The sequence below is a fragment of the Labrus bergylta genome, chromosome 3 (genome assembly GCF_963930695.1).
Source record: "Labrus bergylta chromosome 3, fLabBer1.1, whole genome shotgun sequence".
Classification (NCBI taxonomy): Eukaryota; Metazoa; Chordata; class Actinopteri; order Labriformes; family Labridae; genus Labrus; species Labrus bergylta.
The window spans coordinates 35,321,319-35,337,174 of NC_089197.1; the positions used below are offsets into that span (position 1 = coordinate 35,321,319).

A 15,856-nucleotide genomic window follows, 5' to 3' on the forward strand; every position below is an offset into this window, starting at 1 on the left:
CACAAAGAAAAAACAAAACAAAAAAGTAAAAACGTGAACATAGGACAATCTCCTTTAATAGCCCCCATAATAGAACACACACCAACAGAAGTCATGAAGACTGCAGACTGTGTTGACTTGTGGATTTAGCCTGACGTTGGCCAGTAAGAAAATAAAGTATTCTCAGTAAACGTTATGTTTTCATATAGATATTGATACTACTCTTCTTGTGTATGTTCTTTTTGAAATATTAGCCACTGTAACACTGTTAGCTTATTTTATGCTGCAATATCTAGCTAGCCCTCTTATTCTCCTCCTAAGTAGCTTACTTACTCAATGATTTCATCTTGCTTCATCTTAAATTTGTTGGCAAGGACCATAGCTATGATAAATGTTTCAGAGATGGTGTCCCAATGAACTATTTATTAAGCTAAGTATGCTAAATTTGCTGTGTGAGTGTTGGTATGATATCTCCTGTTAGTAAACTAGCATTATGTTTGTTAAACAGCAGAAAGATGTAAGTGAATGGTTTATACGCTGCCTGGATCGTTCAAGACTTGGCGGTGAGAAGCCTTTCCTCGGGCACAGACCGTACAGGCCTTGACGTACTCTCGGGTGTCTGCCGTCATGGTGGGCCACCAGAAGTGACGTTGGAGCAGGGTCAGGGTGCGAAAGGTTCCCGGATAGCAGGCAAATGATGTGTTGTGATGTGATGTGTGTCACCACTGAAGTACCTGAGGACGGACAGAAATAGGTACAAACAAACGATCCGGGGGCCCACCACCGGGATCTGGGTTAGTGGTGAGGGCGGTCCTAACCAGGGATTCAATCTCCCAGGTTAACGAGCCCACCAGGAACGACGAAGGAAGGATAGTGTCAGGGACTGCAGGTCTATCAATGTCATCCTGGAATTGTCTGGAGAGAGCATCAGGCTTTATATTATTACTCCCTGGCCGGTAGGTGAGGGTAAACTTAAACCGGCCCAAAAAAACAAAGCCCACTGGGTTTGGCGAGAGTTGAGACGTTTAGCACTTTGAATGTAAGCAAGATTTTTGTGGTCAGTCCATACCGTGAAAGGTGTCGTAGCTCCCTCCAGCCAATGTCTCCACTCCTCCAGGGCCAGTTTGACGGCCAGAAACTCCCTGTTGCCGACATCATAATTCCTTTCTGCCGGTGATAGTTTTAGAAAAGAAAGCACAGGGGTGTAATTTGTCATCACCTGCAGCTCTTTATGACAGGACAGCTCCCACACCAATATCTGATGCGTCCACCTCCACAAAGAACTGGTGAGAGGGATCAGGCTGTACCAGGATGGGGGCTGTGGAGAACCGCCTCTTGAGTTCCCCAAATGCCTCTTCTGCTGCAGGAGACCAGACAAAAAGGAACAGACAGTGAAGTAAGCTTAGGCAACGGGGCTACTACCTGACTATAATTCCTCACAAAACTGGTAGAAATTAGCAAACCCCAGAAACCTCTGGAGCTGTTTCCTTGAGGTGGGTTGAGGCCAATCTGTGACAGCTTGGACCTTAGCAGGATCCGTCCTCACCTGCCCACTCTCCAGAATGTACCCCAGGAAGGAGACAGAAGCAGCATGAAACTCACACTTCTCCCCCTTCACATACAGTTTATTCTCCCACAACCTCTGAAGGACCTGCCGCACATGAACCACGTGCTCCTCTAGGTTTTGGGAGAAAATCAAAATGTCATATAGACAAACATGGATCTGTTCAAATAGTCTCTTAAAACGTCATTTACCATGGCTTGGAACACAGCAGGGGCGTTGGTTAGGGCATGACTAGATACTCAAAGTGGCCCAAAGGAGTGTTGAAGGAGGTATTCCATTCATCGCCTTCCTTTATGCACATCAAGTGATAGGCATTGCGCAGGTCCAACTTAGTGAAGACAGTGGCTCCATGCAGGGGTTCAAAAGCAGAGTTAATGAGAGGCAGAGGATACTTGTTTTTGATCGTAATGTTGTTTAAGCCACGGAAATCTATGCAGGGTCTCAGGGTCTTATCCTTTATATCCACAAAGAAAAATCCTGCACCCAGAGGAGAAGAAGATGGTCGGATAATACCTGAGTTTAGAGACTCTGTGATGTAGTTCTCCATGGCTCCACATTCCAGGGCAGAGGTTGTAGAGCCTGCTTGTTGGTAGACTTAGGCTAAGTAGTTGGTTGCTAGTCACAGCTGGTAACAGGGTGGTCAAAAACAGAGGTCATGTCCGAAACAAACTGGTCAAAGGTAGCATTAGCAGTGAGCGGGCTATGCCAGAAAGCGGTTCCCCAAGACCTTGCCCTCCCCATGAGCAGATCCAGAACGTAAGCTATCTTAGCTCTATTGCTAAAATAGGTCAGAGGTTGTAGCTTGAACACTAGAGAACATTGAAATAAAAATTACCTACAATTCCCTTAAATAACCGTCGTAATGGTCAGGGGCCGGGACAAAGGGCTCACGGGGTGTAAGAGCACTGACTGGTACTGCTGGAGGAGGTTCTGAGACAGGTACAGACTGTGGGTTAATCTGTAGCTGCCTTTCAACACGAGAGAGACCAGAGGCTAATTCAGACAGGGAGTCCATAATCCCACAAAGAGTCTGGTCGTGTTCTCCAAGCATTGCTCCTTGGTTTGACACAGCGTGTCGGAGGGTCTTAACTTGGGCACTGGGGTCTGAGTCAGCTGGGTCCATGCTTTTGGCGAGATTGTTCTGTTACGGTTAGTATAAATTCTGGACCCTAAAGCACGACTCAGATAGGCAGGATAAAGTTTACAAAAAGGTTTATTTCCAAAAGTGACTCAAAAAGTGCAATTGGGAGGGGTAGTGCGAGGTTCCAAGTGGAACCCAGTGGTGATCCCAGTGTGGTGTCCAAAAAGCACAGGTGAGGTGAAGCAAAAAATGCGAACAGCAAACTGGCACAAGGCAGAGAAAAAAAACAAGGTTAGCTACACAAGCTATAACACGAGAACTAGTAATCCAGAGAAGCCTAGAGAGTACAATACCACGCGAGCAGGTGAAACAATCTGGCGCCGAGGTGAAGCAGCAGGAAGTCTTTGTAGTCGAGATCCTGATGACCAACTAGCTGCACCTGGCGCGGCCTGGGAACATGAACCCCGCCCACCACACTCACACAGACAGGGGAGAGACACATGAGGATTAAACAGACAGGGAATGACAAACAACACCACAAAAGGAGAAGGGAGGGCTGCCATGATGTGAATCATGACACTTGCAGTCATGTGTGGAAAAAATATAGTAATGCAAAACACAAAATTGAGTAAGATAAAATGTCACTGTATAAAGTATACTTACTGTATATTGTAAAATGCAAGTGGAATACTGTAATATTGTATGAAGCATTACAGAAAGTATACAGTACTACAGTACAGTGACTGTTGTTAGAGTACATACCTGTTCTGTCGATGAAAAGTCTGAATGATTGAGGACACAGTTGTTCTCCCAACATTTGGCTGCACCCTTCGACCAGCCTCAGCCATTGTAAGCCCATTTTTGAGAACGTGATCTACAAGTGTGGTTCTTATCTCATCAGGAGCGTGCATATGTCCCCGGCCTCTTCTGCCTCCTCCACCACGCAGCCTCACTCCTCTTCCTCGTCTTCTCTCTGGCTGTTGACCCCGTCCAATTCCTTGTCCTTCAATTGCCAGACATTGTAACATTGTGTTGTGCTCCGGCTATATATATACTTGCCAGTTGATGGTTCAGGGTATCCAGGGCAAACCTGAGGAGGGGCATCATCAAGGCCAAGCACTGCTACAAGCTGAAGGTTGAGGAACACTTCTCCAACTCCGACCCCAGACGCATGTGGCAGGGCATCCAGGCCATCAGTGACTATAAACCCAGAAACTCCACCCCGATAACCACAGATGTCTCCTTCCTGAACGAGCTAAATCACTTTTATGCTTGTTTCGATAGAGACAACAGAGAGACGCAGACCACGACCAGACCTCCTGCAGACAACCAGCCCCTCTCACTCACCTCCACAGACGTCCACGCTGCACTGAGCCGGATCAACGCTCGAAAGGCTGCTGGTCCAGACGGTACCCCCGGGCGCGTGCTTAGAGCATGTGCGGAGCTGGGGTTTTTATGGACATCTTCAACCTGTCCCTCGCCCAAGCAGCTGTGCCGGCATGCTTCAAAGCCACCTCCATTGTCCCAGTGCCGAAACACTCCAGCCCGACAGGCCTGAACGACTACCGCCCTGTGGCACTCACACCCATCATAATGAAGTGCTTTGAGCGACTGGTCCTAGCACACCTGAAAAACTGCCTCCCACCCACACTGGACCCATACCAGTTTGCCTACCGCAGCAATAGGAGTACAGAGGATGCAGTCTCCACTGCGCTGCACTCTGTGCTCACACATCTGGACAATAACAACACATACGCACGAATGCTGTTTGTTGATTTTAGCTCAGCATTCAACTCTGTCATCCCCTCCAAGTTAAACACTAAACTCAGAGACCTGGGCTTCAACACCTCCCTCCGTCACTGGATAATGGACTTTCTGACCAACAGACCCCAGTATGTTAGGTCAGGACACACCTGTTCCACCACCATCACACTCAACACAGGCGTACCACAGGGCTGTGTGCTGAGCCCATTCCTCTACTCCCTCTTCACCCACGACTGCAGACCTGTACATGGATCCAACACCATCATCAAGTTTGCGGACGATACAGCGGTGATTGGCCTCATCAGCAACAACGATGACAGCCTACAGGGAGGAGGTACAGCATCTGGCCGCCTGGTGTGCTGACAACAACCTGCTCCTCAACACCAGCAAGAAGAAGGAGATCATCGTGGACTTCAGGAGAGAAAGAGGAAGCACGCACAACCCCATTCACATCAACGGGATGGCTGTTGAACGTGTCTCCAGCTTCAAGTTCCTGGGGACCCACATCACAGAGGACCTCTCCTGGTCCACCAACACCTCCAGTCTGGTTAAGAAGGCTCATCAACGCCTCTTTTTCCTGAGGACACTGAAGAGACACCACCTGTCTTCAGCTGTACTGTTGAACTTCTACCGCTGTGTGATCGAGAGCATCCTGACCAGCAGTGTCTCAGTCTGGTACGGTAACTGCTCTGTCGCAGACCGTAAGGCGCTACAGCGGGTGGTAAAAACCGCCCAGCGCATCACAAGGTGTCCACTTCCTGCCATTGAGGATGTCCAAAGAACACGCTGTCTGCGGCGAGCTCATGGCATCCTTAAAGACTCCTCCCACCCTGCCCACAGACTGTTTACCCTCCTGCCCTCCGGCAGGCGCTTCAGAAGCCTCCGGACCAGAACCAGCAGACTGAGGAACAGCTTTTTCCCCAGAGCTGTTTCTCTACTGAACTCTACCCCCCGAACTCTGAACCCTGTCTCTCTCTCTCTCTCCCTCTCTCTCTCCGCCCCCTGCTGACCCCCCCCCTTTCCCCTGCATATCACCTCACACCCATCATCCCCCCACCACTCCTCCTGGTCACACACACACATCTCTCATCCATCTGTATTATTGTATTATAGTATGTTCATATTATGTCCATATTCTTTATATTATCTGTAAACTAGTATAGCATGCTCACTGCATCTTAATCTGTATATTATTAGTATAGCATGCTCACTGCACCTTAATCTGTATATTATTAGTATAGCATGCTCACTGCACCTTAATCTGTATATTATAATCCTAAGAATACACTTATTTTGTAGCATTACTTATTTATAGCATTTATTTATATTTATAGTATCCCATTAATCCAGCCATCCAGATATACCTAATAATTCACTTTTTTTGTCTACATCTGTAAATTTTGTAATTACTGTACATAGCACAGACTCTTGCACTTTCTGCTTATTTGCACTTCTGGTGAGATGCCAAACCTCATTTCGTTACTCTATACTTGTATATGTGTAATGACAATAAAGTTGAATCTCATCTCATCTCATCTCATCTCATCATGAGATGCACCTTTGAGCTATTTCAGAAAACGGGTTGATCATTGGTTGATCTAATGCTTCACACATTTCCCTTCGTTAGAGAAAGTCAAGATTCACCTGGGAGCAATTAACCAATTCAGGACAGATTTAGAAAAAAAAGTCTAATGGAAATGTATAGAAATATGCTTGACATATTATGACAACTTGTTCAACCATTTTGCATGTAAAGACTTATGCGATGAACTAATGCCTAAATGTTGTGGGGGGTGAGACTTTTCAACAGAGACCCATTATAATGGGTTGATCAACATGACATAAGCCATTGATAATGTAGGAAACAGCAGAGAATTGTACAGAATCATTTGCATGGATGTACCAAAGCATTTCCAACTTGTTCAAAGAAATGAAAAACTGCTTTTTTGATGTGCACAAGTGACACAATGATGTGAAGATTGAACAAGTAGTTTTGAGAATTTCAATTCTGATCTGAGAAATGTACCAAAGCGACTGAGAAAAACTGTAATACAGTTCCGGGTGGGCAATCACAAACGATTGATGATGACAACATGAAAACATAGTATAAATAAACTTAAGTTTGTGTCATGAGTATATATGAGAGAATACCATGCAACTATATTTACAGGATTTTAAAGAAAACAATCTGTAAGTTAATGTCAATCATTGATCTTGCACCAGGCAGACTCCACCTATGTTTTAGCTAAATCCAGGCCAATGGGCAAAAAAAGATTTCTGTCTTTGATTTGTGCAAAAAACAGTGAGTAAGCCACCTAAGCTTTGGCAAAGACAGTGTATGGCAAGATTTTGCTATAATTCGGACATACAAATGACATCTTATAAATGTTAGTAAATGCATCTATTATTATTATATACATACATATATGTATAATAGATCAAAATAATAGATACATTTGCTGTTAATACCAATGTGTCTATCATTTTTTGTCAAACATGCTATTTTCAAGGAATTTTTGCTTTATCATAAGTAGTTTTGTTGTCATATTAAAGGCAATATCAGAGGACAGTATTAGCGTGTTAATAAAATGACCTCAGAGCATATTCAGAGATAAAATCCTATATCTGTAACAATCAGTTTTCTGTCTTCAGCAGGGGTAAATCCAACTTTATCTTTTGATGTTTCTTAGTTTAACTAAGATTCTTATGAAACATTTGGAAAAATCAAGCTGGATTTCCGGGAATTGTACTTTGTTATATGACTTTCAAAGTTCCACAGGAATTTGGTTTTCATATTAATATTTATTAGATTTATTCACATTCATATTTCACTAGATTTAGTGAGGCAACATTAACAAATTGATAACAGTACATTATTAGTAAAAAACAATCAATTTATTTAGACACTTATTTACACATATATACATAAGCTCAGATCTCTTTGAGTCACAAGTAAAGTGACATCAATCAAAGTCTTTCAGTCAGTCCAAAATGAGTGCTTGGGTCTCACATATGTAGTGCCGATTGCCAACACAGACAATGTCATCCCAAGACTTCAACCAATCCTTAACCCCAATGTCACGCGGTGGGACTATGGCAACAAAGTCCTAACCAGATTGTTGTATGTCCCAGGAGGCTATAGCGTTATTTGGCTCCAGATGCCTCCAGTATACAACTTTGGAGTTCAATTCATTACCATTGACCCACCAGTATCTGCCTTCCCGCACCATGTCCTGCAGCCCGATCCATGCTGAGTAAAAATCAACTTGAGGGTTCTGCTTTACAAACTGATAAGTCAGAGTGGTAAGGAATGCCTGGTCTGCTTCATTCAAAACAACAGCCAGGTCACCATTTTCAGAAAAACACTCTCTGCGAGTATTTTCCCAACTTCTTTGTATTGGAGATAGAAAGAAACAACGTGAAGCATGCTCAGTCCAGCCAGGAAGGCAGCGTGAGCACTTCAGCGTACTTTTGTTGCATAATCTCCAGAGGAAGGAGAATCTGTCTGAGAACAGGAGTGCATGCTTTTGCTGATTTTTTGCTTTCAGCTGCATTGAACTATTCTGTTCAAAGCTTAAAAGCTCTTGAAACCGTCTGTTCTCTTCTTTTAAAAAGTTGCGGTTTTGCAGGGTTAAATTAAGAAGAATTAAGAAATATCCTCAACTCTTTGTTCTCCACCTGCAGCTGTGTTTTTACTTGAATTGTGTCATTCAGAAGCAGGCTCAGCTGCGTCTTTTCTTTTGTTGTGTCGTTCAGGAGCAGGCTTAGCTGCGTCTTTTCTTTTGTTGTGTTGTTCAGGAGCAGGCTCAGCTGCGTCTTTTCTTTTGTTGTGTTGTTCAGGAGCAGGCTCAGCTGTGCCTTTTCTTTTGTTGTGTCATTAAGGAGCAGGCTCAGCTGTGTCTTTTCCTTTGTTGTGTCATTCAGCAGCATGCTTAGTTGCGTTTTTTCTCGAATTTTGCCCTTCAGACTTAGGTTTAGATTTTTGTTTTCTTGAATTGTGTCTTTCAGGATCACTCTAAGCCTAGTCCTTTCTTGAATTGTTTTGCTCAGGAGAAGGTTCAGCTGAGTGTCTCCTTTTGTTGTGCCATTCAAGAGCAGGCTCAGCTGTGTCTTTTCTTTTGTTGTGTCGTTCAGGAGCAGGCTCAGCTGTGTCTTTTCTTTTGTTGTGTTGTTCAGGAGCAGGCTCAGCTGCGTCTTTTCTTTTGTTGTGTCGTTCAGGAGCAGGCTTAGCTGCGTCTTTTCTTTTTTTGTGTTGTTCAGGAGCAGGCTCAGTTGTGTCTTTTCTATAATTGTGTTGTTCAGGAGCAGGCTCAGTTGTGTCTTTTCTATAATTGTGTTGTTCAGGAGCAGGCTTAGCTGTCTTTTCTTTTGTTGTGTCGTTCAGGAGCAGGCTTAGCTGCGTCTTTTCTTTTGTTGTGTCGTTCAGGAGCAGGCCTAACTGCGTCTTTTCTTTTGTTGTGTTGTTCAGGAGCAGGCTTAGCGGCATCTTTTCTTTTGTTGTGTTGTTCAGGAGCAGGCTCAGTTGTGTCTTTTCTATAATTGTGTCATTAAGGAGCAGACTCAGTTGTGTATTTTTCTTTGTTGTGTCCTTCAGCATCATGCTTAGTTGCGTTTTTTCTCGAATTATGCCCTTCAAACTCAGGTTTAGATTTGTGTTTTCTTGAATTGTTTCGCTCAGGAGCTGCGTCTTTTCTTTTGTTGTGTCGCTCAGGAGCAGGCTCAGCTGCGTCTTTTCTTTTGTTGTGTCGCTCAGGAGCAGGCTCAGCTGCGTCGCTCAGGAGCAGGCTCAGCTGCGTCTTTTCTTTTGTTGTGTCGTTCAGGAGCAGACTCAGCTGCATCTTTTCTTTTGTTGTGTTGTTCAGGAGCAGACTTAGCTGCATCTTTTCTTTTGTTGTGTTGTTCAGGAGCAGGCTCAGCTGTGCCTTTTCTTTTGTTGTGTCATTCAGGAGCAGGCTCAGTTGTGTCTTCTCTATAATTGTGTCATTAAGGAGCAGGCTCAGTTATGTATTTTCCTTTGTTGTGTCCTTCAGCAGCATGCTTAGTTGCGTTTTTTCTCAAATTTTGCCCTTCAGACTTAGGTTTAGATTTTTGTTTTCTTGAATTGTGTCTTTCAGGATCACTCTAAGCCTAGTCCTTTTTTGAATTGTTTTGCTCAGAAGAAGGTTCAGCTGAGTGTCTCCTTTTGTTGTGCCATTCAAGAGCAGACTCAGCTGTGTATTTTTCTTCAATTGTTTGTTTCAGGAGCAGGCTTAGCTGCGTCTTTTCTTTTGTTGTGTCATTCAGGAGCAGGCTCAGCTGTGTCTTTTCTATAATTGTGTCATTCAAGAGTAGACTCAGCTGCGTCTTTTCTTTCATTGTGTCTTTTAGCTGTAGACTTAGTTGTGTCTTCTCTTGCATCGTTTTGTTCAGGAGCAGGCTGAGCTTCATCTTTTTTTGTATTGTGTCGTTTAGCTGCAGCCTCAGCAGTGTCTTTTCTTGAATTGTGTCTTTCAGCAATTGGCTCAGCTCCATCTTTTCATGAATTGACTCGTTTAGGAGCAGGCTCAAATTTGTGTTATCAGTGCAAAACAAGGTAGAGTTGTACAACAGCTTCCATTGGCCACCGTCACTTCTCATAGAGGTTACATTTTGATGAGTGGATTTTAGACGCATCCTTATGTGATTGTTTTCTTTTTGTAACTCCTTGCTATTATTGCTCACAGTGACAGTGACAATGATTACAATTAGTAGAAGCACTGTTAAAACGACATTCAAAACGACTTGCCAGCTGGTTCGCAGTGTGTCAATGAAGTGGTTCAAAGTCTCTCCTCCTTCTTTTTCATCTTGAACTGGACTGTCTTGAACTGCTTCCTCATCCAATTTTTCAATGGTAAACTGGAAGCAAAAATAAAGTAGGAGAAAATTAACAGAAGAAAATGCATCAAGAAACCTTACTGTGCACACAATTAGACATAATCAAAATAATTGGACATAAATAACATAAATAACAATTTTGAAAATTTCCCTTAAAAAACAATTTGACAAATTTGAGGTTCGAAAAATCACTGAAGATTTTCTGAAAATCATGGGAATAAATCAAATATGAAATCAGAAGTTTAGAAATATATTATTTGGAATGTAAATATAAAAAAGGACATTTTACAATAAATTGCCTCTTGAAGACTAAAAACAAACTTAAAATACAGTGATGATGACCATGTTTGATCATTTTGTTAAAGAGATTAAAGTTAATACAGTTCTTCTGAATGATGGGTTCATAACTGTCAACTGCACAACTCCTTCATTGCACCTGCTGTACATTTCATGTTTCAATATTCTTATACTCTATTTTATGTATTTGTAATTTTTTTAATGTTAATTTAAGTTAAATTCTTGCTATTTTTGCTTTATTTTCTTTTTTAATTGTTTTGCACCAAAACACCAGGTCAAATTCCTTGAATGTTTAAATGTACTTGAACAACTTCTTTTTACATTGATCCCTAAGACAAAGTAGGATTATAAAGAATGGAGAAGGCTCCCAACGCCATCTTTGTTTGAATGTGATATGGTTCGTACTGTAGGGTAGATTTTAAAGAACTCTTTGCCTTCATTGTACGGATGTGTGTAATTGGGGGAATGAATGTGACCCTTTCAGTGGTCAAAAGTTTAGAAAATAGCTAGAGCAGTCTGTTTATAAAAAAAAGTCACTTACACAACACAGTTGAAAATATGTGGCAGGAACTGTATGTTTGTTGTGTGTAATTGGGTTCATGAATATGCCTGAATTTGAATTTGTAGAAGTGCCCAAACTTCGTTGTCGGTCCATTTGTCCGACTGTTTTTTTTTTCCTTTTTATGATTTTAATAGCTTTTACCAACTGTTATTTGGGTCAGTGACAAATAAGGGTTGTTCAGATGACCAATTCAAAAATCTTTTTGAAACACAATTTAAAAGCATGCATCAGGTTCATTAAAATGGGAGATTTGTATTCATGTTGGTTTTGTGTTATTTAAAATTACATTTAAACCTTTCTTTTCAAAAGGTAAGACTAAATGGACCTAAAAATGTCAAGTGGTGTAACCACTGAAAAATTAAGAATATTTTATATTTTATACATCTAGAGTATATGTAAGTGTACTCATAATTGTAATTACTTCATTTTAAAATAGCACAAGAAAATAGATTTTATTAGGATTATCCCTAAATCTACAAGTTATGCCCTTTTTCAATACTGAGCGGGGCACAAAGCTGAAAACACTTCTGTTTTCTAATTAATTTTTGGCAAATTATTGTCATGATTTAGTCTTATTTAGTTTTGTATTTCAGTATTTAGGTTTCCATGTTTTGATTTCTCCTGTTCTTCCCTAGTGTTGCTGGTTTTTCCCTTGTGTGTTTCCTAGTTTAGTCTTCAGTGTTTCCTGTGTTATTTTGTAATTTCATATCCTTGTGTCCCTCTCTGTTCTAGTGTGTCTTGATGTTTCATTCTTGAGTTTAACAGTGTCTTCAGTGTTTCATGTATTTGTCATAGTTGTCCTCAGTGTTTCTTGTCCTGCCTCTGTGTGTTTCCCTCCAGTGTGATTGCCCTCATTGTCTTCACCTGTGTCGTTAGTCTCACCTGTGTCTGATTACCCCTGTGTCTATTTAGCCTCTGTGTTTCTTCCCTCCTGTGTCAGCTCATTGTATGTGTTTGTCCTATGTCAGTTTACCCGTGGCTCCTTGTTTTCTCCTGTTTGGATTTTGGTTTAATTAAATATTTTTGTTAATTTGCATTTGGGTCCACCTCCCTTGTTTTCCAACCGTTCCTGACAGAATGAACTGACCAGAATGGACCCAGCAGATTTTTTTTTTTTTTAAATTGTAACTACGAGCCTTCTCCCTGGGAGGGGACACTGCTCGCAATTTTTGCTGGTTCCTGAGGCGGGAGGAGAACGAGTCAAAGATGTCCGGAGTCTATCTCTTCAAGCTCTCTGGTGGCTTTTCTGTTGGACCTTGCCTTTGAGCCAGAAAGCTCCACCCAGTCTCCTCAGCCACACCAGCTGAAGCTTCAGCCCAAGCCTCGGCCCAAGCGTCAGTCCAGGCTTCAGTCCAGGCCTCACTCTAAGCCTGATCATCCATGTGTTCCTGTTCCAGTTCCAGCAGAGCGCTGTCTGTCCCCTGTTCTTGTTCCAGCAGTCAGTTCATTGTATGTGTGTGTCGGTTGTCGTATGTCAGTTTACCCGTGGCTCCTTGTTTTCTCCTGTTTGGATTTTTGGAAGTAAGTTTTTGTTTAATTAAATATTTTTGTTAATTCTGCATTTGGGTCCTCCTCTTGGTTTTCTCAATCAGTGAGAATTATGTAACAATTGTTAAAATTATTTCACTGCAATAGAGGACTACTTTTACTCAACTTTAATTGTCCTGTATTTTATTATATTTTTTTTACAAGAAATACTGGTTACACCAACTGCCGCAAACCAGTTACACCAACTGACCATGCTGCTTCTACAGTCAAAGGTCATTGTTTCTTGAAGAAATTGTTGTTAGCTTCCTCCATTTTATGTTTGCTCCACCTACCAAAGTGTACAGAATACCAGTGCAAACCTGTAGTGTGCACGTTTGCCTAAAACACAGACTAGTATAAAACTGAAGTGAATAGATCGGCTTTTTGGATAATAATACATTTTATTTATAACGCACTTCACATTAAAACCAAAATCTCAAAGTAGGTCTCATAGATGGGCAATTTCTTACTGATACCTGATCTAGCAGTCTTAGTCAAGATGGGACCGACATCCAATACCAGGATTGGATCGGTGCATTCTGAATTAATTCATATTTTAAGTAAATTACAACATCTGATCAAAATCTTGAGGGGGAATTCATTTCTTCAGTATTTGGAATAAACTCAAGGTACTTGTGCCCTAATAAAAAGGAGAAGAGATTAGAGAAGAAACCCCTTGCCCCAATTATGCCCCTATGCCCTATTGATGATTTGGCTATCCTAGCCTACGGTTCTAGTTGCCCCTGCAACCAAAACAGCATTGCCACCGTTAACACACCCAGGCTCTGTTTCCAGTATGTGAGTTAGCCATGTTTTGACAACGCTAATACTTGCCACCCTACCACACTCGCATTCACAATTCAACCTTGTAGACCGAAGGGTAGCAAGAACCAGGTCATCACCGGGGTTGTCAAGTGGGACCGTACTTTCACCAGATGTTCGTCCAATTAGGTCCACAACTTCACCTGAAGGCTAGACAGTCAGCTTTGGCGTCCTAGAGACACCCCCCTTCATGGTAGCTCTCAACGCCCACCATACCAACAGGCAACATGTTACATCTCTCCTTCTTTACATCATGGCCATCACAGCGCAAACAGCATTGCCACCTTCTATAGTACCAGACTTTGGCAAGCTAGCTCCGGGTAGTGACATGTTGATACTACCTACCCTACCACATAGCCGACACATCTGAAATGCAACTACTGGTGCCAATATTACAGCATACATATATTAGATCATACATGTTTAAATGTGCACAATGTAGACTGGGTGGTGAAATTTGAAAGTTGGAGAAGTGAAACAATTCTTGGATATATTTTCTGACCTGAATACACAAACTTTATTCAAAGGATAAAATGGGTCCCTGGAACACTGGCGATATAAAGCTACCAAGAGAGTTATGCTTTCACTGTTGTGGGCCCACCACCATAACTTCTCCAGTAGCATTTTATCTTCAAACAGTGTTACAGGGACCAAATTTTAATCTGAGGATAGTTTGTGTTTAGAGTTATGATGGACATATACCACATAATCTGTATATTTCTCCGACTTTCACATTTCTTTACCAAAACTACATAGTGCACCTCTATAAATGTAAGTGAATGGAACACATATGCAATTTGAAGCTAAACATTTACAAAATGCCAGGGCATTTTGTCCTAGACCCTTGATAATAAGGTTGTGGATGAATCACCACTTTAATCAACATTAAGAAATACTGATATATGACAAAAGTGGCCTCTAACAGAAAGGCTTGTCATAAAAGTCAAATAGTGTAACCGGTTACACCATTTGACATTTCCACTTCAAATCAAATTTGACACGCATTATCATTGAGACCTATGTAAGCACATTTCCTGGTGTGAACATTTCAAATCTAATTTTTGAAGTGAATACAAATTTTTATAATTATCATAAATTGTTAATGTTTTTCTGAGGTCATACCATTTGACATACCTGACCACGCCCTTAAAATGTCAAATTATCGCATGTTTTAAAGAGAGTTGCTAAACATGGCGTGCGGCAGTTAGGACCATCAGGGGTTCTTCCTTGTGATATCATTTCTTGTCACATGATATGATGAATATATTAACAAAATGGCTCCTTCAATGGTGGTTACACCATGTTGACAATTTGGTACTTGACTGGGTGACATGGTTTCCCTAAAATAATTATAATAATAAGAACAATGATGTTCCTTTACTTTTCTTTAATATTGAATAGTTCTATTGTAAGATTATGCCAGGCTAGTTCATAGGGTGTTATATGAAAATGTAACCTTTTTTAAAGCAAGTTTAATTCTTTGGTACAAAGTTTCAGCGGTTAGATCACTTTTTGCCTACATACCCCAATTATTCTCTAAAAAACTATAATAAATATAAATTTTAGACTAGGTCTTCAAAAAAAGAATGAAAGCATGTCATTTGTGCATTTATTTTTACATTTTAAGCATTTAAAAGTTAACTAAACCTTATGGACACAAAAATTAGCATCATTGACCCATTTACTGTTATTTGCTAAGGTTTACAGCTAGATTTTAAAAAATGGTGGTTGATTGTAATCTTGTGTTCATCCCAATAGCATTTGGCACTCAGTCCCTCTGCTTGGAGAGTACTCTGAAGCAGGAGGTAAAAAAGGTTCCTCTGAATGGGATTCTAGGACTAAACAAGATCTTAGTTCCTGTGGTGCTGAATCAATAAAAAAGTGTGAGGGTTCCAACAGTCCCTAGAACAGGGCTATTCAATTGGCGGCCCGGGGGCCAAATGCGGCCTGCAGGCAATCTCAGAGTGGCCCCGACCCAGTCAGCATGAATCCAATTAATGAATAAAAAATAAAAAATCAACAGCATACCGGCATGTAACTGGCTTTCAAGTGAGGCATCTTACTTCATTCATATCTGTGTCAAGAGTTTGCCGTACTGATCAGAACGGACGTTCGCGGAAGTAGTGGTATTCAAAACATTCAGACCATGCCTTTCCAAATAAGAAAAATATACCGTGAAACACCGCCGGTTTAAACGTGCCTGGACTGCAAAGTATTTATTTGTTTTACGAACAACTCCAAACGCAAAACCAAAGTTGAATCGAGTGCTTTGCAGTAATTAAATAATATAACGTTCGGATGCATCATGATGAAAAACACCTGACTTATCCAGACTAACTTTCTTGAGGGATCACAGGAGAGGGACGTTAAAGTACAGTTTGTCTCCAGCTTCTGAACGGAGACGTAA

At 41.5% G+C, this 15,856-nt stretch overlaps 1 pseudogene; it reads right to left on the minus strand.

The window, feature by feature from the left end:
• Positions 1-7,176: 7,176 nt before the first annotated feature.
• On the minus strand, positions 7,177-8,976 carry LOC114920636 (C-type lectin domain family 4 member M-like; annotated as a pseudogene).
• Positions 8,977-15,856: the final 6,880 nt, after the last annotated feature.